The sequence below is a fragment of the Actinia tenebrosa genome, unplaced genomic scaffold, assembly GCF_029948245.1.
Source record: "Actinia tenebrosa isolate PJP-AT-01 unplaced genomic scaffold, QUT_ActTen_1.0 PGA_scaffold9__36_contigs__length_13948895, whole genome shotgun sequence".
Taxonomy (NCBI): Eukaryota; Metazoa; Cnidaria; class Anthozoa; order Actiniaria; family Actiniidae; genus Actinia; species Actinia tenebrosa.
In genome coordinates this window covers 4,518,297-4,540,227 of record NW_028292586.1, presented here as the reverse complement: position 1 = coordinate 4,540,227, position 21,931 = coordinate 4,518,297, and positions in this window count along the sequence as shown.

The window sequence follows — 21,931 nt, the reverse complement described above, 5'->3', positions numbered from 1 at the left end:
AACCCAACAATAACTTTTGTGCTTATAAGTTAAGTGACGTATTTCCGGGCACAAAAACCTCTTAATCCAAGCCAAAATATCCTCTACTTTCATCAGTAATAATTGTGAGGAAATTGTGAACCAATTTCCAAGTAAAAAGTACGAGAATTATTCTTTAAATAACTGGTTTTTAATTTGGTGGCCAGAACAGGAACTTTAGTGCTGGGATTTGCATTTTTTTCATTCTCATTTTTTAAATTTATTATCTTTAAGATATTTTCAGATTTCTCATTTACTTCGATAATAGAAGAGCTGCTTGCATCTGAACACATAAATGAGAATGGGAGAAAAGCAGAGAAAAAGACTTCTATAACTAGACCCTAGCTACCTAAACTACCACACCAACACTACTCACACTAGCTCTATCATAGAGGTGTTTGTATCCTACCACGCCAATACTACCCACAAATATCTTTGCTCTTTCACATAGCCAGTGGAGCCGACCGGATTGGGAGATGTTTGCATCCCCCCATCCCCCCCCCCCCCCCCCCCCCCCGTCCCCAACACAGGCACACACACACATAGAATTTGATCAAAGAATATTTTAAACTCCCCAATTTGTCAAAGTCATTTACAGGGGCGGATCCAGTTCCACTTTGTGCCCCTACTTCAAAGATAACTTATACTGTTTTTCCCTTTGATCCTAAGGGGTGCACCCCTCCCTGGGTTACCATTGCATGCAGCACCCCTCCCTGAACAAAATCCTGGATCCACCCCTGATTTATGCCACTTTCAAATACATTGTACTGCATATTTACAGGATAGGGTGAGGGTTTGGGAATCTGGACACATTACAATTAACCCAGCTATCAAACCAACCCAAATACCCTTCTCCCCCAGTTAATCAACCAATAATACTACAAGGCAGTTGCATGTAAACGTGTGTAAATTTATTGATAATCCTATAAAACACATATAATACATATAAGCACCCAGCGACATTACTTTTCATACACTATATAGACAGGCTCCTTCTTTGGGTATTTTCGTATTGAAAACTAATTTTCTTGAAGAAATGCTGTTGTACAAGGGTAAAATCTTGTTATTCAGAAAGTTTGACTTGTTTGGAAGTGAAGATGACCGATGAAAGTGGAATCAGTGTTAACCCAATTCGAAAATGAGGTTTAGGCCTTCATTGCTTATTTCCCATATATTTTCTTTAAAAAAGCCTGACAAATAAGCAACATTCTAACACAAATGCAACGAAACATCTTTGTACAATTGAAAATACTGCTTCAAACAGGCATTTTATCATAGTACATCAGTTTCTAACTGTTTAAAAAAGGTTTTGATCGTTAACCCAAAACGAAAATTGGGATCAAAACTCATACGGAAGTCTAGTTTTTGGCACTTTTTGCCATTATTGCTTATTATTCAATAGTAAAAACAAAAGATCATACAAGTTATACAATGGAATGAAGTGTCCTGTACATTTACCTCAAAGAGTTTTTATTAGTTAAAACTTGACCACTCATTGTAGGCCATAGTTATTCAAGGGCGGATCCAGCCAAAATTTGGGGGGGGGGGGGGGCTAATTGAGTTTAGGGGGGGCTGATTGAGTATCTTCAGTCAACATCTAATTCTTCAGGGTTTTTTTCCTGCTGAAGGGGGGCTTCAGTTCCCCCCCTGGATCTGCCCTTGTTATTAACACAAATATATATGCAAGCTTTCACTTCTTCTTTTATAACTTCATTCACTTGGTAAATCCTAATCCAATTAAAGGAAGTCTTCAGGTGATTTAGATGATTTGAAGAACTAAAAGAAGAATCAATCTTGCATATTGTCTGAATGTCAATTATTGCCCTATTTCACTAAGTGACTGCTTGTTTATGTGGGGGATAGAATCGCCAAATCCAACAGAAAATTCAACAAAATTTGCTCCTTGCGAAATAGTTTAATATAAAATGGCCTGGTTTTAAGATATAATATGTGTTAATATGTAGTAAAAAATATTCTGAGCGTTTGCTGGCTATTCTACTTCTCTTCGTGGATTGATACGGGTTTTAGAACAATTTTCGGTGAATTTGCGTTGATTTGACCCCCTCCGACAACCATGATCCTTTGCGTTTAAACAATAGATTGTTTTGATGTGACGTCATAGTGAAATAGGGCAATTAAAATACGTTAGTAATGAAAAAAAGATAGATAATTACCTACCAAAAAGTGTGATATTGATAACAATTATTGCCCTGCCATTTTAAAACAGAATAGCAGAAATCATTGGTTTTAATTATGTAACTAAAAACTACCTTCCATTTAAAAAAATACAGTAGCCAATGAATGTAGAATTTGTGGCTTTTTTGTTTCATTGCTTAAAACATTTTTTTTCTTTTTCTCTTTGTTTTTTCTCTTTGTTTTTTTTTTTTTTTTTTTTTTTTTTTTTTTTTTCTTCTTTTTTTTCATTTTTTTTCTTTGTTTTCATTTTCTTTTTCTTTTTAATTTTTTTCTTTTTCATTTTTTTTCTTTTTCTTTACTCAAACTCATAATCACCACTACTGCAGTTTGTTAACTGACCTAGATTATTAGCCATTCCCAGGTCGGAAAAAAAACTGGGTCGAATTGACATTTCAGTTTCAATGCATTGTGGGAGTTTGAAGGGACATATTTCCAAGATGGCATCTTTTTCGTCCACTAAAACAGTCCCACAATAGCAGCAGTTAGGTGGACTCGCGAAGCGCCGGCATTGCCAAAAATCACAAGTCGAAAAACACCAGGGGGGGGTGGGTTTTTGGAGGTCGGTAACCCGCGGAACAGGGGGTCTTGCGCGATCCGCCGGCAGCGCGAAATGTCCCTAACTGCTGCTCTGTTGGGTACTGCAAACGGAGGTTAAAATATTTGTCGGATATACGATGCATGAATGTAAGAAGTTCACCAATGACTTCTGTGTGATTTGTCTAAGACCTAAAGTTATCGTACCTAAGCCAGAACCCTTTTGGTGTTGTGGTAAAAAAATGCGAATAGAAGACGACACGTCAGCACAGTGTTACGAGTGTGGTAAGAATATTCGTAATGCCGTACCAAATGCTACCAGAGAGCAGTATTACGCCAATGGAGGTCGTAAGAAAACGCCATATAAGAGATTAAAATACTTTAGGGACTGGATGAGTCATATCCAAGGTTATCGACCGGTATATTTAAGCGACGAAGTAAAGAAGAAAATCATAGACCACTTAGAAGAGCCAACCCCACAAAGTCTACGAAAGACATTGAAAAAATTAAAGCTAGGGAAATATTACAAAGCTATTCCCTATCTTTTGTCTGAAATTACCGGTAGGCGTATTCCTCATGTCCCAGATATGCAAAGGGCTGAGTGGTTATTCTGTCGGCTAAATAAGAAGATTACGTATTATCCTAACGTGATTTACGATATATTCCGTGAAATAGACCCCAACCACCCCCTATTAGAATGGATTCCGAGAAGATGAAATGTGCAGTCGAAATCCCCCTACGTTCTTTTCAAAGCAGATGTCTACTGAGCGAGTTTTCTTTGGAGCTCCTCTTTTGCCTCCTGGTAGATCTTTTTGCGAGATTCCTCGGAAAGATCTTTCACTATGGTTTTTTTATTGCCTGACTTTAATTCTCCGTATTTCTTTTCCTCCGCGAGGATCAAAGAAAACTCCGCGTCGTCTATGCGGCGGTCCTGCAGAGCCTTGGAGACTAAGTCGGCAATGGTGTTAGCCTTTGCTCTTGCTAGGGCTATATGAGTGTCGTGCTTGGATATCTTACCGGACAATTGCTTTATAATGCCTGTCGTAACAGCGGAAACAATGCCGCAGACAGCTCCAACGCTTGCCAAAGGAATGCCAATGACTATTCCAGGTCCAGTAAGCGAAGTAGCAACGCCAGTGCCTGTTAACGCCACGGACATGGAGCCGGAAGTTATCGCGATTTTATGTAGTATGCTTCGGGCTCTGGCGTACTTTTTCCTGACCTCTTCGTAGTGTTTCGCTTGCCCTTCCAAGTAAGCCAGTATTAAGTTCGCCTTGTTTAAACGAAAGTTCTCGGCGTTTAATTCTGTAGGACCTATGGTGGGAACATCTGGGTACAACTGAGGTGCTGAAGGTATAACATCCATTATATACTAATGTACGACGCTTTTGGGAATAACATAGAGGAGCAGCCACATCACGACAACCGGGATTATGCAAACTGGAGAGCATTTAGGAAGATGTTTCCGCATGCAGACCCTAGTATGTTCGAAAGAAGATCCGATGGGATTTACTTTAACGGCTCCAGAATGTACAGCAATGCAGACTTGGAACATTCGAAGCTGGAGCAAGTAGGTAATCAGGTGCAGCGATTGACGATTGTACGCCCCGTCCATGAAGAAAGGCCACCAAAACCCAAGCCTACACCGGTGCATCAGGAAGCTCCACCTAATTTTCCAAGGAATCTATTAATGACCAAGGAAGATTATCCATTTTACGACGCTGAAGGTGGTGTAAACGACTTTGAAACGATGGTAACGTTCCTGAAGATTTCAGTGGGTAAGCAATCATTTGACATAGTAGTAAGGAATATCTATGGGGATACGATGTTAAAGCATACGTCGGGTAAAGAGGCCAGGGAATGGTTAGCAGGACCCAATATGCGATATTGGCCGCAGCAGTTAAACTTTGCTGTCTGGGCTGCCACTAAAGGTTGTGGTGTTGCCGCGGACATGTTTCACATTTCATTTATGCGGTTTCACGTTGCCTTTACGGTAAGGAGGTTGTTGAAGGAGCTTAACGTACCTTTACCGGGAGATAAGGCATTTGATCCAATGAATAATAGATATGACACCGCAGCCCTAGAAAGGCTAATTAATGAGTTCAAACCACAGCAAAGAGACTTTCGTTACAAAGAGGGTAAGACGCATGGTCTTGGCATTGTTTACGTTTGGGGTGCCAACGGTGAGAAACCGGCTGATTATGAGCATCAGGAATACCCAAGTAATGAGTTAGAGTTCGGTGATATGGGCGGTGATAAGAGTAATAATTCATTGATTACCAGAATCCAATCGAACTACCTCGGCACTTGGGATCCATTCGTGTTAATGAAAGGAAATGGTTTAAGGAACCTAGTCAGGATTAACCGCAGCATAGAGGCATTCGTGTACTGCATCTTAGGAGCGCAGGTAAATACCCGCAGCCCAATTGTTGGATCCCAAGGTGCTTCGCGGGAAACACAAGAAGAATTCCTAACTTTATTTGAGTCTGCAATAACAGAAAATGACATATCCAAGTCGGTGCAGAGATATCAATTAGCGGTGCAGCAGTCTAAAGTGCGACTGGATTACGCTTTGTCGCCTGGTTGTTGGTTAATGCCAAGTAATTTGGTTATTAACACCAATTCCGTTGTGGGTTATAACAACAAGCTGCAGCGAGCTACTAAGGATATGAAGTTTGGGGTGAATGACGTGAACTCTGACATGACCAAGGGCATTACTCACTTCGTAGAGAAACCAAAAAAAGAGGTAGAAAAACCATCAAAGAAGGCGCATGTAGAAAAGCCACCAAAGAAACCAGTGAAGAAGGTTATGCCGCCTGAGGAATATGACCACGACTTACTAAAGGCCGGCTTAGCCACCGCAAGCATTGGTCTGAGCTATTATATATGGCGATGAACAACCCCTACGTAGCTGGAGTAGATTGTGTTTATACGACTTATACAGGCGAGAAAAAATACACCCAGGCATCTTGGGTTGATGTCACGGGGATGTCCGTGAATTTGAACTACTCGGGAAAGAAGTTAATCCTTTGTAGTATTTGCATTGGCACGAGTAGCCACGCCAACGTGGGCTTTAGGTTCCTGGATGAGAATGGCGTACTGCAGCCTATGCGTGCGAAGACAAACAACAGGGAGCCTGCGCATTTCTCCGTAGAGCCCAACCCAGCCAGCACCGAGAATCTCTCCGTTTGGACCCTCCACATGGTCGCCGACTGCCATGGGAAAGTAAAGCTGCAAATACGTGTAGACGATACGGGAAAGGTTACGGTAAATAGCATAGAAAATCAAAGGGATACTATTTATAATCATAAGACCATTAGCACTCTTACGGTAATGAGTCTCTAGAAGGGAATTTATTTCCTGAAATATATGAATCCACACGTAAAAGAAGATTGGTTTTTTCATTACCTGGAGGAATATTGGCATCAGGGCGACGAATGGAGCGACATTTGCACGTGGGTTAAAGTTGGAGGGTTGGGGTTAATCATATGCACCACTAACGTTAGCGCAGTTAATAGCGCTAACGTTAGGTTTAGGATTATTGACGAGAATAACCAGCCATTATTACCTTACAGAAAAAAAGATAATAATAGGAACTTAGCTCATTTTACGTATGAAGGCCCCACGACAAGTTCAGAAAATATGGCGCCAGTAACGTTTCACATGATAGTTAATTGTCAATACGCAAAGCTTCAATTTTGTCCAGACGACGCGCTGAGTTCGGGGTACGCTGGTATCGCCATGAGTAATCGAACTAATGACAAAGATGCTACTTGGAGTCATAAGACCATTAGCACCATGAGCGTGCTGCCGCTAGTTCCGCATTATCAAGGCGGCGCGAATACTATCTTTACTTATCCCCAGTCGAGAACGCCTCGTGCGGCTGACGACGATAAGCCACCAGTAATACACGAGGATAAGATTAACCCTTCATCTTCTTCAGGAGTACCACTCCAATAGCTACTACGAGGATCCAAATGTTATTCCCCACAAACTTCAACAGTTCTCCGCCGGCCCTAAGTGCCAAGGAAACAACCGAACCCAGCAGCCCAGGAAGGCCGGCTGCCATCTTTTTTCCCAAGTCCGTCAGCCCATTGCCTAATTTCTTTACGCCCGCGCCCGTAGCCTTAAGCGCGGATAGGATAACTCCTACTACGCTCGAAATAGCAACCGCAAATGCCAGTGGAACGCCATACTTCAAAGGGCTCTTTTTATCTTTTCCTTGGTGGTAAGCCCCAGCTCCTTTTCCTTACCTTCTATTTGCGTTTGTAATTCCGCCAGTCTTTCCTGAAGGGTTTCTACTTCCCTTTGGGCTGCCTCCCTTTCTTCTTCAGGGCGAGTTTGATCTTCGATTATTTCCCGTTGTCGATCTATTTCGTACTCCAAGTCTTCGACGGCCTGTCGAAGTTGCCGTATTTGTTCCTCCGCCACTGCCTTGTCCACCATCAATTGCCTTTCTCTGTCAACAGACTCCATTAATTCTTGTCCTAAGCGCTGTAGTTCCGTGTCTTTTCCCGCCGCTTCATTCAAAGCAGCCCTTAGCTGATTCCTTGCGTCGCTTTTTTCGTCCAATGCCTTAGAAAGTCTATTCCTAAAGTCTACGATTTCGTCGGCATGGCTCTTAGTAGTTAGTTTATTTTGTTTAATGAATTCGTCTTCCAATTCTCTTATACGTTCCTGCAATGCTTGGTTTTCCTCTTGGACGGCTTCGAAGCGACTGACGATACCGCCTTCTTCCTTGGTTACGTAGTCGAGTTGTCGCGTAAGGTCATCGATGGTTATGTTATTTTCCTGTATTTCCTTCTTAAGTGCTTCCTTTTCAGCAGTCTCGTCGCTCCCCAATTGGCTAAGTCTTTCTTGACGCTCCTCTTGCAGTCTTATTGCGGATCTGAGGGCATCTTCGCTACCCGGCAGTGAAAGGCGACTAACAAAGGCCTCCCTGGCAACTTCTGTATCCCTTTGAGTCGAAGTGCTTAGCATCGTCAAGTTGGGCGCTCCCAGCGCATTTGTGACTCCTTTTGGAAGCTGGTTATTAAGCAGGTGGGAATTCTTCCTTTGATACAGGTTGTGCCATTTTTCCCTACCCGATTCTCTAACTTGAACCTGCCCTCTATCTCCTATTTGGAAGTCCAAAAGAGCCAGGTTTAGGCTTGGGTATCGCTCCCTTAGGTCCTCGATGATGTTCGCTATTAAGTCCGACCGCACGCCAAGGGATTCCATTTGTAAGTATTCTGGAATGGGCGTGTGGGGGTTCTTAGACTTGAATTTATCTCTCAAAGAACGCATAGCATCGCTGGCCCTGACGCCATACTTGTTCAGCGATTTCTCAAAAAGGCCTCGGGGGTCTACATTGTCATTAGGAAGTAAAGACTCGTATTCTTCGTCATTAATATCAACTTGACCTTCTTCGGCAAGGGGATCAAAATCCGTTCCTTCTACTTCCATTATTTATGATAAGCTCAAAGTTAAATCCCAACGTATTACCTAAGCAGGTTGGCGGGCTGAAAGCAGAACGCACCTTTCATCGGGTCACATTCACGCCCAGCAGCGCTAAACCTGGAGAAACGCTGTATGTGGGCGTTCCCCGCCTAACGGATAACCTAGTATTGGTTCCTGGCACCCTGGCGTTAAGGTTTGACCTAGCAATACAACCAAGCACCAAGGACAAGCGCTATACCGTCAATAACGTGGGTAGGAACCTCGTCTCTAAGATGAGAATCAAGTTCGCCGGGGAATCCCTCTTGGACTTAAATAGGTACGATCTGTACACCACGTATAAAGATTTATGGCTAACAGCCTTTGACCGTGCACAAAAGATAGAGCAGGGAATTGGAAGCGTTATCCTACGTCAGCTTCGCAGCGACACTAACCCGGCGCCTACTGACTCCGGCGGAGCAACCGCAGTAGCAGACGCAACAAGGGTAGTAACTGCGTACGGTACCAAATACGTTATCCCTTTGGACTTTGAAGTAATTACGAACCATGGCGTGTATTACCCCAGGCAATTGGCAGAGTTGCAGTTTGAAGTAACCCTGGCGGACACTACGAACATTCTAGGAGGCATGGACAGCGCAATTAGCGGGACTGTTGATCCTTATTCTATCACTAATCTAGAATTACAGTACGAGACCGTGTACAGCGAAGAGCTGGCACGTAGCGCTGGCATGGAATACAGCTCCGGAAAGGCATTCTTATACGACCACGTAGTGATGCATAAGACGTTCAGCTTCTTGGATAAGACGGATGAGGTTATCAACCAAAGCATTAACCTCCCCCGAAGAAGTCTCACGGGGCTGATGTTGGTGTTTGCCAAACCCTACGAAGCCGGTAAGCGCGACTCCGAAGCGTTCCACAACCCCAACATTACTAACGTCGGTGTGAATATCAACGGAGTCCCAAACAAGGTCTACTCGCAGGGAATAAAGCCCGCAGACGTTTACAGGGAGGCAAAGCGTAAGTTTGGCGACCAAATTAGCCCCAAGGAATTCTTTAAGGATAAGTACACGCTGTGGATTGATATGCGCACCATTAACGACGAAGACCTGCATGGTCAGGGTTTACGTCTAGTAAACACCCAGGATGGCATAACATTGGAGATCAAGCGCACCAAGAAACTCCTCCGCGGGCGACGGTGATAATATAAACTGCTACGTCTTCGTCGTGTCTGACGCGCAACTGAGCGTAGAAATGAACCAACTTAAAAGTGTTGCATATTAAGGTTAAAATATTTCTTAGATATACAATGCTGCAAATATTTGAAAACAACGGTACGAAACTGCAATGCATAGTGCAAGGCGAAACTTTGTACTTTAAAGCGAAGGAGGTGGCTTTGGCGTTGGGCTATGAGCGCCCTAGAGATGCAATTAGAGCACACGTATCTGAGAAATACCAGAAAAGATGGGTTAATCTGCAAGGGGCTGCGAATCACCGCTCCTTTACTACGCAACCAAATGCCGTGTTTATATCCGAACCTGGTTTGTACGAACTGATATTTAGCTCCAAACTACCCAAAGCTGTGGAGTTTCGTGATTGGGTCTTTGAGGAAGTCCTACCCGCGCTGCGTAAGACGGGTAGATATGCAATAGACAAGCGCTTTGACGGTCCAAACAAGTCGGTATTCAAAATAGAAAATGAGTTTGACCTGCATAAAAAGGTGGTGGACTACATCCGCAAGTTTTACCCCCAAATGCTCATAGCCCCTGGTCTAGGTGAACTGCAGGATTCGGACGGCAAACGTATAAAGTGCTGGCAGAAAGGATATCAACGCGGTCAACCCGACTTAATGATCTTGAACGCGCACACACATTACTGTGGATTCTGCATAGAGCTAAAGACCCCAAAAGGCAATGGCAGGTTATCTGAGGATCAGCAACTGCTCTTACAGAGGTATGAAGAAAACGGCTATAAGGTGCTCATAAGCAGCGACTACGATGTCATTTGCAGGGAGATCACTGCGTATGCTGAACACCTACGAATTCCCTGCAGGTGGTGTTGTAAGGGCTTTAAAACCTCGGAGACTTTGGCAACACACTTAAAGATATTTCATAGAATATATGGACAAGGATAAATTTAACGAGTTAAAGTTCATACAAACGCACTGGAGGGATTTGGTGGTGGGGAGATTTACGAGATAAAGAATTATGTGGTCTTTGAAGACTTGGACCGCCTGCGTTTGGTCTTAAAGAATAAAAAAGAACATACACCCTTTGGGCGCCCGATAGGATAAGGTACGCCATCGAAGGGCAGGATGTTACCCATGTTATGAGTCATGGTAAAAAGGATGGCAGGTGGGTATTTGACGTAGTCAAGTATGAGCCTGAGAGTCCTCTGCATTCGTAATGTCTGCCGCGGAGCACCAATGGGATCCTTCAAGAAATACCTTGCCGCAATGAAGGCAGGTGTATTTTTTACGCGGCGGCGTAATGCAATCAGCTGGTAGTTCGCACGTAATACAGTCCATATATTGAAAGGGCGATTAGGAATCCTCCTAAGAATGCGGCTGCGTAGGCTAGCATATACCTTTAAAGGGGGTTTTGATGATACTTAACAAACAACAAGAAAAAATAAGAATGGGATTTGCGCAAACCCCATTCTAAAAGGGTCTCAGAATGTTGAGTATAAGGTTGTTATATTGTTAAGGACGTTTATTTGTCGAGGCAGTTTGAAGATATGTTCCTCTTCTCTGATGCAACCACAACGATCGCACTCCTGCCTCCAATACTCCCTTTATAGTCCCGGAACGCCTTCTGCGCGTTCGAAAGAGGGGTAAGTACGGACTATCTTCTTATGGTAATCTATGCGATTCCTTAAGTAATCCTCTTTATTGCGGGCAGCGACGCATCATATCCGCACATTGGTGGCAATCCACGCCTTCCAAGTCGTAGCTCCCAAAGAGAAATCGATAGTTGACTTCATGTGTTTTCCGATGCGTCTGTAAACGTTGACGACTGCTTAGTATCTTATTACAGAAACTACACTGTCTGCTTTGTTCGCAGACGCCCCTTTTCAGGTGCCTCGGAGGTGTTAGGAAATTCCTTATTACAGCCCTTACAAAGCCCACAATGCGTTGTCTTGATGTTGTCGCATCTTTTGAACGGTGCTGAATTCTTTACCACAATCCTTACAAACTTTACTAATTGGTTTCTTTGTGCAAACGCCACGACGAACGTGGTATTGTAGTCCTTTGCTTGGTGCTGAACGCGCCTTTTTACACATTGACAGTTCATTTATACTTAAGTGTATCTTAACCACATATAACGTATTTTAACTTTATTGTTAACATTCTGCAGTGTCTTTTAAAACAGGTCTGCAGGAGCATACAGCTGCGTTAAAAAGACACCTAAGAATGTTGAGTATAAGGTTGTTATATTGTTAAGTATGTCCTTGCGGTGTAGTCTTTTAAAAGACACCTAAGAAGTTAAGTATAAGGTTGTTAATTGTTAAGAGGATGTTACTTCTCAGAAAAACAAGACTCTTCCATGTGTCAGTCTACGGTTATGGTTATACATTGTTACAAGACCCTATGCATGAGTCGTTTAAAAGACACTCAGAATGTTAAAGATAAGGTTGTTAAATTGTTAAGACATATGCAGTGAGAAGTCGTTTAAAAGACACCTCAGAATGGTTAAAGATAAGGTTATCATATTGTTAAGGATATACGTATGCTGCTTTAAAAGACACTTCAAATGTGAATATAAGGTCGTTCTATCGTTAAGTATGTCTGCACGTGCTGCTTAAAAGACACTTCAGATGTTAAATATAAGGTTGTTATATTGTTAAAGACTACTCTTCTTTTTTTTAAGAAAAGAAATATCCTTAGGTATTTTTCTTAAAAAAAGACCTTATAACTCTACATTCTGAGATAATTAGTCTTTAACAATTAACAACCTTATCGTTAACATTCTGAGGTGTCTTTTAACACACATGCAGACATCCTTAACAATTTGGCACCATACGATTAACATCTTTAGGTGTCTTTTAGAATAACAAGCACATCCTTCACAACCTTATGCTTTAACATTCTAAGGCGTCTTTTAAAACAGCACACGCACAACATACTTTAACAATTTAACAACCTTATAGTTAACATTCTAAGGTGTCTTTTAAATGTAACAGCTCACGCACATCTTTAACAATTTAACAAAACCATCACTTTAACATTCTAAGACATCTTTTAAAGCAGCATGCATATGTCTTAACAATATGATAACCTTATCTTTAACATTCTAAGGTGTCTCTTTAAAGTACACTCCTTAACAATTTAAGACAACCTTATCTTTAACATTCTAAGGCGTCTTTTAAACAGCTCTACAGCGGATATCGCATAAAAGTCCTTAATGCTTTCTTTTGCCCAACCGTTGCCATCGTCAAAAGCGCACCAAACCTCTCCGCGCGCCTTCAGGCTGCACATTTCATCATACAATTCCTGCACGCGCTCCCGCAGCCGATCGATCTCCTCCCTTTGCATTTCTATGGTGTCTCTTTTTATCTTTTGCGTCGGCGGCAATCCTTCTTACTGCTCTTCCACTGGGTCCATCGTATATATAATGGATCCGAAAATATTCCGCAATGCTCTTTAGTAGGACCCACCGGCTGCGGAAAGACCCAGTTCGTAGTGGAGCAGCTATTAGGACCCTTTAGATACCGCTTGACATATTGTGCTTATTATGCCCCACCTACGGAATAACCGCACCTGGGAAGGCATAGGAGTGAAAGATGACACTTCTTTGCATGTGATATCTTAGACCCTAACGAGTTATCCAGCCATTGAATGAAGTTTTGGCACAAACAATTCCCTAAAGATACGCAGACACTACTCATACTGGATGACATTGCCTGCGGGGACGACGTAAAAAGACGCACCTCGAGCTTGGTTAAACTCGCCTTCATCAGCGGTAGACATGACAATATCAGCGTTTGGTTGCTCTCGCAGCACTTACCAGCGTCTCTCTAAGCCTTTTAGGGAAAACAAAGGTTCACTTGTCGTATTTATACTCCGAGCCGGAGTGACCTGGAAACCATTTAAGCGACTATGGGGTGAGATATCCAAGAAACAGTTACACGAATACATGCGGCATTTAAAGACGCACCACATTCAAATGATCTTCTCTTTGAGGTTTCCGTATTCCATTAACATATATGGAGTTGATCATTGAGAAGCTAGATGAAGTCCCCACGCAGCTAGATGAAAGTAACCCAAGGAACAACTTAACGTCCTTGTGTCTCTGGGAAAGTGCAAAGAAATGATAGGCAAGGAACTTACCCATGAGCAGGTTAATAAGTTGTCAGAAGAGGAAGTCAAGTTCCATAAAGGTATGAGGCTGCCCTTGCAAGTCAGACACGGACGCCGTAGCAGACTCCGCTATCCGACTTGCAACTAAATTGGCTTGGACTTGCGCTGCCCTATAGACGACGTGGAGCAACTCAGAAGGACATAAGAGAGTATGACTATGTTTATCGCCCAAGAACTTAAGATAACCTGGGGTGGTTGTCTTTAAGTGTCGGTAAGTTAATGGCATAGTCGCCTCTGTGGCTTTGCACTAGCTCAGCATGTCGACTTGAAGGCAACTTGGTACTAGGTTCCTTCGAACATCGAAACGATGGAAGGACTTCAAGAAGGACAGAGAAGTCGAAAAGGTCTTCCCAGGCAGCACTTACTGCGGTACTGATCAATCAACCTCAAGTACTTAGTCAACTCATTCGTAAGTACTTAGTCAAGTCACCCCTCAAGTACTTAGTCAAGTCATTGTCAAGTACTTAGTCAAGTCGTCCTTGCAGTACTTAGTCAAGTCGTCCTTAAGTCATGAAGTACTTAGTCAAGTCGTCCTTAAGTCGTTGTCCAGTCAAGTCATCAAGTCATCCTTAAGTCGTCGTGTGCAAGTACTATCAAGTCCTTCAAGTCCTTAGATATAAATGAGTGAACCAGAGTCGAAGGTAGAGCAGCCGAGCAAAAGCTTAATACCAAGGCTAATCTCCAGGCAGAGTTGCCGCGGGGAAGAAGCTCGCTGGAGATGAACAAGAAGAACAAAGCCAAAAAGAATAGAGGAAAAGGTGGAGGAAAAAGAAGAGGGAGCCTTTTGGAATCCGGGATACGTCATTGGCGCGATAGGAGTCGCTATAGCAGCAGGCAGCCTCTACTTTACAATGGGGATGGCGGGCTACGAAAAAGGTAGAACCACCAACATATCAACGCGCCCCGTGCACGACACCTGTGGAGGTTAGAAAAAGCAAAATCCCTGAATGGAGTATACCTTCTCGCTTTGTAATATAATGTCGACCGCGTTGTTGAAAACTGTTGAAGAAGCAGCTATCATTACTTCCATCGTTTGCGGGTATTGGTTGGGTGGGTAAGAAAAAGTGCTCAAAGAAGACTTTACTGAGACCCAAGCAAGAGCTTCGCTAATTTTGCTAAAATGACCGCTGCCGTAGGCGGGGCTATCATGCTAAAGGATTACCTACGGAGGAAAAGTACCTCTCCCTACGCCTAAAATATATAAAGGGTTAGTGGTCGCAGGTGGAGTTATTGCAGCCTTAGCATTCACTGGAGCTAATATGGTGGTCAGTATTTGGATAGATAGTTAGAGGCGCGCCCGCGGAGATTTAGCCGCTGAGAGGAAGAGGACCGACTTAGCGCTGGAGAAATATCATCGCGAGAGTGGCGGCTTGGAATGAAAAAAGACAAGCTACAGGGATTGGTTGGACAAAAACTACCAAGACAAGATGCAGGCGGAAAGAACTTCGAAAATACCGACTACGCCTTTAAGACTTTATGCGAGGACAGGCGCACCCCGACTTTAGGTTAAGAAAGCCCTCAGTTTAAAGATTACTACCAGCCTTCTAAGAACAAAAAGAACAATGAGCTTGGTCTTGTAGGAGTCGCAGGGCTGGCGGGAGGCGTAAGCTTGGCGTATCTAAATTAATGATCGTCTTTTTTGGAAAGCGACAAGAATGACTTTACCACTTACTTTAATCCCCCCATTAAAGCCCATAAGGTTCGGTGGTCATAAGTTGCTCTTTGTACAATTCTTGGTATAATTTAGGGGCCATCAATGCTTTGTCAACTGAGCATACAGGAGGATCCGGCAACTATCAAGTTACCAGATTGCCCCGATTACAATTATACCCAATAACCCTGGACCAAGGAATTAGCAAAGCACGGTTTTATATACTCTTACCACAGGATTGCCGCCATGAAAGAATGACCCTCAAAAAAATAGTGGAAGCAAATTATTCAATGACTTGGGGAAAGTTGACCCATTGGTAGATCTTTTTATTATGGCCTTACTAGTACCAAGACGATCCAAACACGCCATACCTGTGAAATGGGAAAGTCGCATCCTCTTACGAAGTATATTGCGACTTGGTTCATAGTTACAAGCAATGGAGAAAGGTCTTCTCTTATGTCCAAAGTTTCTGCTACCAAAGGGGTATCCATTTGACCTGGTAGAATACGCTCCCATTTCTTTGAGCTCTGATTGTCTAATTCGGTAGAAAGCATAAACAATCACCATTAGGTGGACGGAAAGACGGTGGATTTTAACGGACGTAAAGATCAATCTGTTTGGAATTCATATAATGGGCCGCGTAGAGGACAAACTTAAAAGGATTTACTATGGGCCTTAGCTATTGGAGAGGAGCGTCCGGATATCAGAAACTCGCGACCGCGGCCAGGGTATCAGATGAAACGGCTAAGAATGGCTAAGAAAACAAACCCTTGGCAGGTTATCTTCCGTGCCCAAGTACATTCCCAGGCCCAGCTTTATTTACCGTAAATGCCCCCAATGAAGTTCATCAGGCGGATTTTGCTTTTCTTACCGCACGACAAGGTGAGAAGAAAGACCTATAGATACGCTTTGACCGTAGTTGATATCGCAAGCAGATACAAGGACGCCGAACCCTAACCAGCAGGATTCTGGGGAAGTGGCAGAAGCCCTAGGTAGGATTTATAAGCGCGTTTTGAAATGGCCTAAGCTGCTTGCAAGTGGATGCGGGACGGAAGTTTTATGGGCGTGGTTCCCACCAAGACCTTAAATACCACGACACACCAAGATTAGGAGAGCTCAGCTGAGTACCACAGGGGTCAGAGCATCGTCGAAAGATTTAATAAGACCCTGGCCGAGCGTCCTTCTGTGGATACCAGTATTGGAAAGAGCTGGAAAGATCCCGCCTTCCCAACGCAATCAGGGAATGGACTCAGAGGCTCCCCCAGGTCGTCGCGGCTTTGAACAACGAGGCGTCCAGGGCTAGGGGGGGGGTCGGGAATGAAACCCAGGATGCCATAAAAAAGAAGACACGTGGAACACAAGTCCTACGTCAAAGTTCGAGGGCGGGGTCGGACTGAAGGAAAAAAGCTCCCCAAAAAAAAGCGACATAGTGTCAGATACTCTATCATCCGGGGAACTCGAAGGTGGCCGTAAGAGAGCCCCGGATCCTAACTGTCTTTGGAAACGTAGGAGATTTCGAAGTCCGTCACCAGGAAGGGCAAACCCGTGTTGTAATTACCTAGATGGCCCAAGTTCGCGATGGTGTCAAGGAAGAGCTGCTCATGGTCCCCAAAGACTCAGAGTAGTGCTGGCTCCACGCGCCCGATTGCACTCTAGGCATGTCAGTCTTACGTTGCCTCTGCAATGCCCGCGTTTATTATTTTATGCGATCCACACGGAGAACTGCTGATCGTCCATTCGGGTCAACCTCCATAGTAGAGGTATGTTACATTTGGCACACCTTGCACCTTTTCTTATACGTCGTCCACGCATAGTCGAACGTCCTATTTTTTTCTTCGTCGTGCAGCTTGTAGCGAAGGAGTTTTCTCTAGCAATGTTCTCTTTGGCTACGCCTCTGCGTCCCTTATCGTTAACGCAGTTGCGGACCCAAGCCCTCCGCAACTGTTTTGGCATGCTCCCACACGGCTCACAGCGGTATATATCAAATTACTCCAACATAACCGCTGGTCTATGATCCAATAAGGTTTTTCTTTTATGGTAAGCCTTGCGCGCTGTGTACTGTCATACAAATCCCAAACGCCCAATCTGGATGGGAGGTTATTTTTTCAACCTTTCCCATAGGCCACCCAGACTTTATCATGAGTTACACGCGTTGCGCAGTTGGACGTCGGTGCCCGGCACCCACACGTTCGCTCTTCTGCATGCGGGTGATCGTGGGGCTTGTAGCAAACGGGCCCCCAATGGCCAGGGAATCTTTCGCGGTGTACGCTTAACAAATCTTTCTGTATTCGCGATTGGCTGCGCGCTTGCTGCTCAACACCAAATCCTCTGGATTGCCACGTGTAAGGAAGTCCTCGTAAGACTTCGCTCGGATGCGTTTTACGCAGCGGTCTTGTTTTGCTCGGGCATCACTGAGGCCCCGAAGTTCCGCCTGGGTTAATTTTCTCACTTCGATCCTTACTGCGGTAGTCGGCGTTGATTTCCTCTGCATGGTCTACCATTCCTTTTAACATTATGGGCATTTCTCCGCAAATGGGAGGAGGTTGCATGGATCTCCTTGCAATATAATATCACTTGACACTTTCCCCCACGGAGGAAGTCTACAAATTCCTGCAGATTTCTAATGGCACGGTGCAAATCTCATCCCATATCTCACCGGGGGTATGTCGCGTATTGCTTCCGGCACCCACTTTTGACCGTTCCAGCGAAAGAAGCTGTGGTACGTTTGCGCGTCGTAACCCCTCTCCGTCATTCTCTTTCAAGAGCGTTGGTGTCGGCGTTTAACACCTTCACGCTGAGGAAATATTCCAAAACCCCCTGGTGGTCTTACCGCTGCCTCACGGCCCGTACGTCCGAGAAGCGTTGGTAAAAAATGGGGTCGTCGCCTGATGGCAATGGCTCCACGGTGGGGACGGTGGCAAACCTTTTACGTGTTCCCCCCCGTGGTATTCCCACACGTTCTCTCCTCCAGGCTTTTATCTCTTCATCTTTTATACGCCATTGACCACTTTTCCGCGAGTTCGTCCTCCGTGTAAAACTCTTGCATTTTTTCTAACAGCTTCGGGGCTTCACCTACAAAGAATCCGTGGCCCGCGTGGATACGTCCTCTTTGTCAAACCGCAACAGCAATTGACAAGATGATAATATGCATGCGCATATGCGAGCATGCTGGCGCCCGAGTAAAATGGTATTATTGCTGGGCGATGATCTTGGTAATAACCCCACGCATTCCATGCCGTTCCCCTTGGCCTTCTATGAAATAATTCAACTTTCCTACGGACACACCAAGTTCCTTGCTCATGTGCACGTTTTACGAGGAAGCTCAACTCTCCGTCATCGGTTTTATCAACGCCGCTGCATGTGCTTTTCTCCTTCTTTTGCGCCTGGGTGAACTTTCCTATGACGCTTCTGGCGGTGGTTTATGCTCCGGAAGCCATTGCGTAAGCATAGTGACAAGTAATGGCTTCATGGCGCTGCGTACGTGAGAATCCCGCGCTCTTCCTTGAGAAACTTCACAGGGTAGTGGAATCCATTCTTTCTCCTGCAGATGTCCCAAACCCACGCGTAAATTATTGGATGTAAGCCCTTTGCTAACTTCCACGTGGGTCAACCGCACGAAACCCCGTAGCTGGGGCGTCGTATTTACCTGGCAAAGGACACACGAAATAATTGTGAGTCTGGATGCCCGTAGCGGTCGTAATACGCCTTACAATCCCCGAGAGCCTTTAAAACTGGCAGGGTAACAATGTTTCATGTCTAAGGAGACGTATTCGTTCTCGTCATACTCCATGTTCCACAGACCTCCATGACCCAATGCTCTACGCAGGCTTTGGCTATGTCGAGCGAATTCCTTAGGCGTGGACTTCCATCCGTTCCTATTTCTTTGCGGCTAGAACGTCCAACTACTACGAGAGCTAGGACCTCGTCTGATAGGTCTTCCCCTAAGGTTTCCACAAGCACTTTGAATGCCCCGTTGGTGTTCTACTAGATGCCTGTAAAGAGTACCATCCTGCGTCATAAAACTGACTTCCTCCGCGTCCACAAATGCCACCAACGGAATTCTCCGTGGACCAATTCTGCCAACGGCGATGCTTTATAAACCTTAGTTTCCTCTTTTTGGGGAACCTAAGTTCTCGCCAAAGAGTGTCCATTGTTGTATATAGATGATATGGGGGCACCTCTACCTCCATATTTTTTTCGTCCCTTCGTAAATGAGACCGTCGGTGATGTCGTCACGTGTCTGCGACTTCTAAGACCGTCTCTAACTTCTTTATGTTCTCAATAGAGGCCTCCAGTCTTATAAGTGTCATTTTCCCCTTTCCTGATGGCTTCTCTTCTTTTTGGCGTAACTTGCCCGCCACGAGAGGAATCTTCGAAGAACTCTCTTACCAACTTCCGACAACAATTACCTGGATTCGCATTGGTCGCAACTTTCTGACATCCTCCGACATCCGGCTCCTTATAATCTCGTACGCCCGTAAATGACAACGGTAACCGGGTAAGCGACAACCATCATAGAAGAGCATGTCATTCCCTCCAATGCCCCTGGTCTCGTATGCTTATCAAGACGAACAAATTCTGCTTACCAGAGCCCTGATGGGATTACGGCCCTTTTCTATCACCCACCTCGCCGTCCAAATACTTCACGAACGTCAACTCCAAGCGGTATTCACCGTCCCGGCATTCTGTCGCCGATTATCCTTTCCTTCAGCCATCTTCGTGATTCATAGTCTTGTCTGTCGTTGCCCTCCATGAATGGCGAAAAGACAAAATCCGCCGCATCTGAGTTTATCCATCACCTGATTTCCCAGCCTGCGCACAGTTTCGTTTTGAATGACAGTCGACTGATGCCATGTATATATTCAAAGAATATCTTTCCTCCATTTGCGACCCCCAACAGAGCAGCAGTTAGGGACATTTTTTCGCGCTGCCGGCGGATCGCGCAAGACCCCCTGTTCCGCGGGTTACCGACCTCCAAAAACCCACCCCCCCCCCCCCCCCCCCCCCTGGTTGTTTTTCGACTTGATTTTTGGCAATGCCGCGCTTTTCGCGAGTCCACCTAACTGGGGTGCTTTCGTGCGTTCGTTTTGTGGATCGTGGGTCGTTCATTCGTGTGTTTTCTTGTCGTTCGTGTGTTCGTTCGTTCGTTCGTTTCGTTTCGTTCGTTCGTTTTTTCGTTCTTTCGTTCGTCGTTCTTGTTCATTCATCGCTCACTATCCTTTGCTTCACATTGGCCCCGCATGGATATCACACAGACAATTCCACTTGCATAACGAATAAAGTTGGCGCTTTTCACTGTTATCTTTTAAAATTCAGTAATATTCCCTATATTGTCTATAGAGTCCTAATTATATCGTGTGGTTTGGTGTAATTTGGGGTTGCTAAGCTATTTTCCCTACCGCCTGACCAACATCATTGTCTCCTCGTTGGAAATAACATATAAACATGTGCACTTCAAGCAGATCACACAGTATCCACGGCCATGATGTCGTTAGTACTAGTCAGATTTATGAGATATAGGCTTTTATGTAGACAGACGTCCGAGTAAACACACGACATCCCCTGGAATGGTAAAAAAAACTTAACATTGTTTTTCCTTAGCTGGCATTGCACTGATGTACATCAAGTGTAATGCTGGAGGATCCGGCATGTTTTTAGGGTTTCACCTAATCTTGGTCATCAATGCTCCTGTCCTTTCGAAATCAGCATAATTAAGGTCTCTTTTAGTTTAGTCCAAAGAGATTAATAGTAAACCCTTTGACCAGTTTTCCACCCGACACAGTAGTACGGACTAATCTTGAAGAATCCTCGTCACGGGTGGTCTTAATGGGATAAATTATCCCTTCGTCGTGCAAGTGTTAAAAAGGCCATTAACTTTTGAACCCGCTTACTAGCTGATTCTAGGAAGTCTCACTTGTTCTGTATACTTTCTCTCTTCTCTAGCACAAGTGTTCAGCTCTGAATAAACGGGTTGAGCTAGTTCTCTGTGGTCTGAGAAATGGCTCGTTCATGCTCAAATGTTTCGTGTCCTCTTGAGCTGGAAAATTTCAGTTTAAATGACAAATACATTACCTCAATAATTAATGTTGTTTTTTTCCTTCTTCATCCATTATAATTTCTTATTATTAAATGTCTTTTTTAATTTTCCTTTCTAAAAGCTAATTTGCATTATAATATTGTTTTATGTGAATGATTTTTGTTTTCTTTCTCGCGCGAGCAAGATGTTGTCTATAGTACCTTTAACACATGGATAGTCCTTTTCGTAGATGGGAAGTTCAGTCCACGGTCTCTTAAAGCAGAAAATAACAACGAAACTCGGCGATGAGAAAAGATTATATCCACCTGAATATGGAAGATTAATAGGACTTTGACCCCATGGATTTTATGAGCAATAACAATATTTCTAGTAGGAGGTTGCCGCGCAAAATTACGGTCTTCAAATCTATCTTCGCTTGTGGGGTACTAAGGCCTGAGCGAATAAGAGTCTTCTAGGCTTTCTATAAAAAGAACCATCTAGTCGGCATAAGACCACAATGAAGAATAGAATGAAAAGTGCAAGGAAATGCTTTAAAAGTGCATGATAGCAGTATCATGACTGGAAATAGAATTAAAGATGTGATTGTAGACCCATATCAATGAAAAAATATAAGTAAGATATACTTATGTATGCAAATCCGCGCAAAATCTCAGTATTTTGCAATAATCGGAATTAAAAAAAGACTCCAGTTGATTGGGATTTT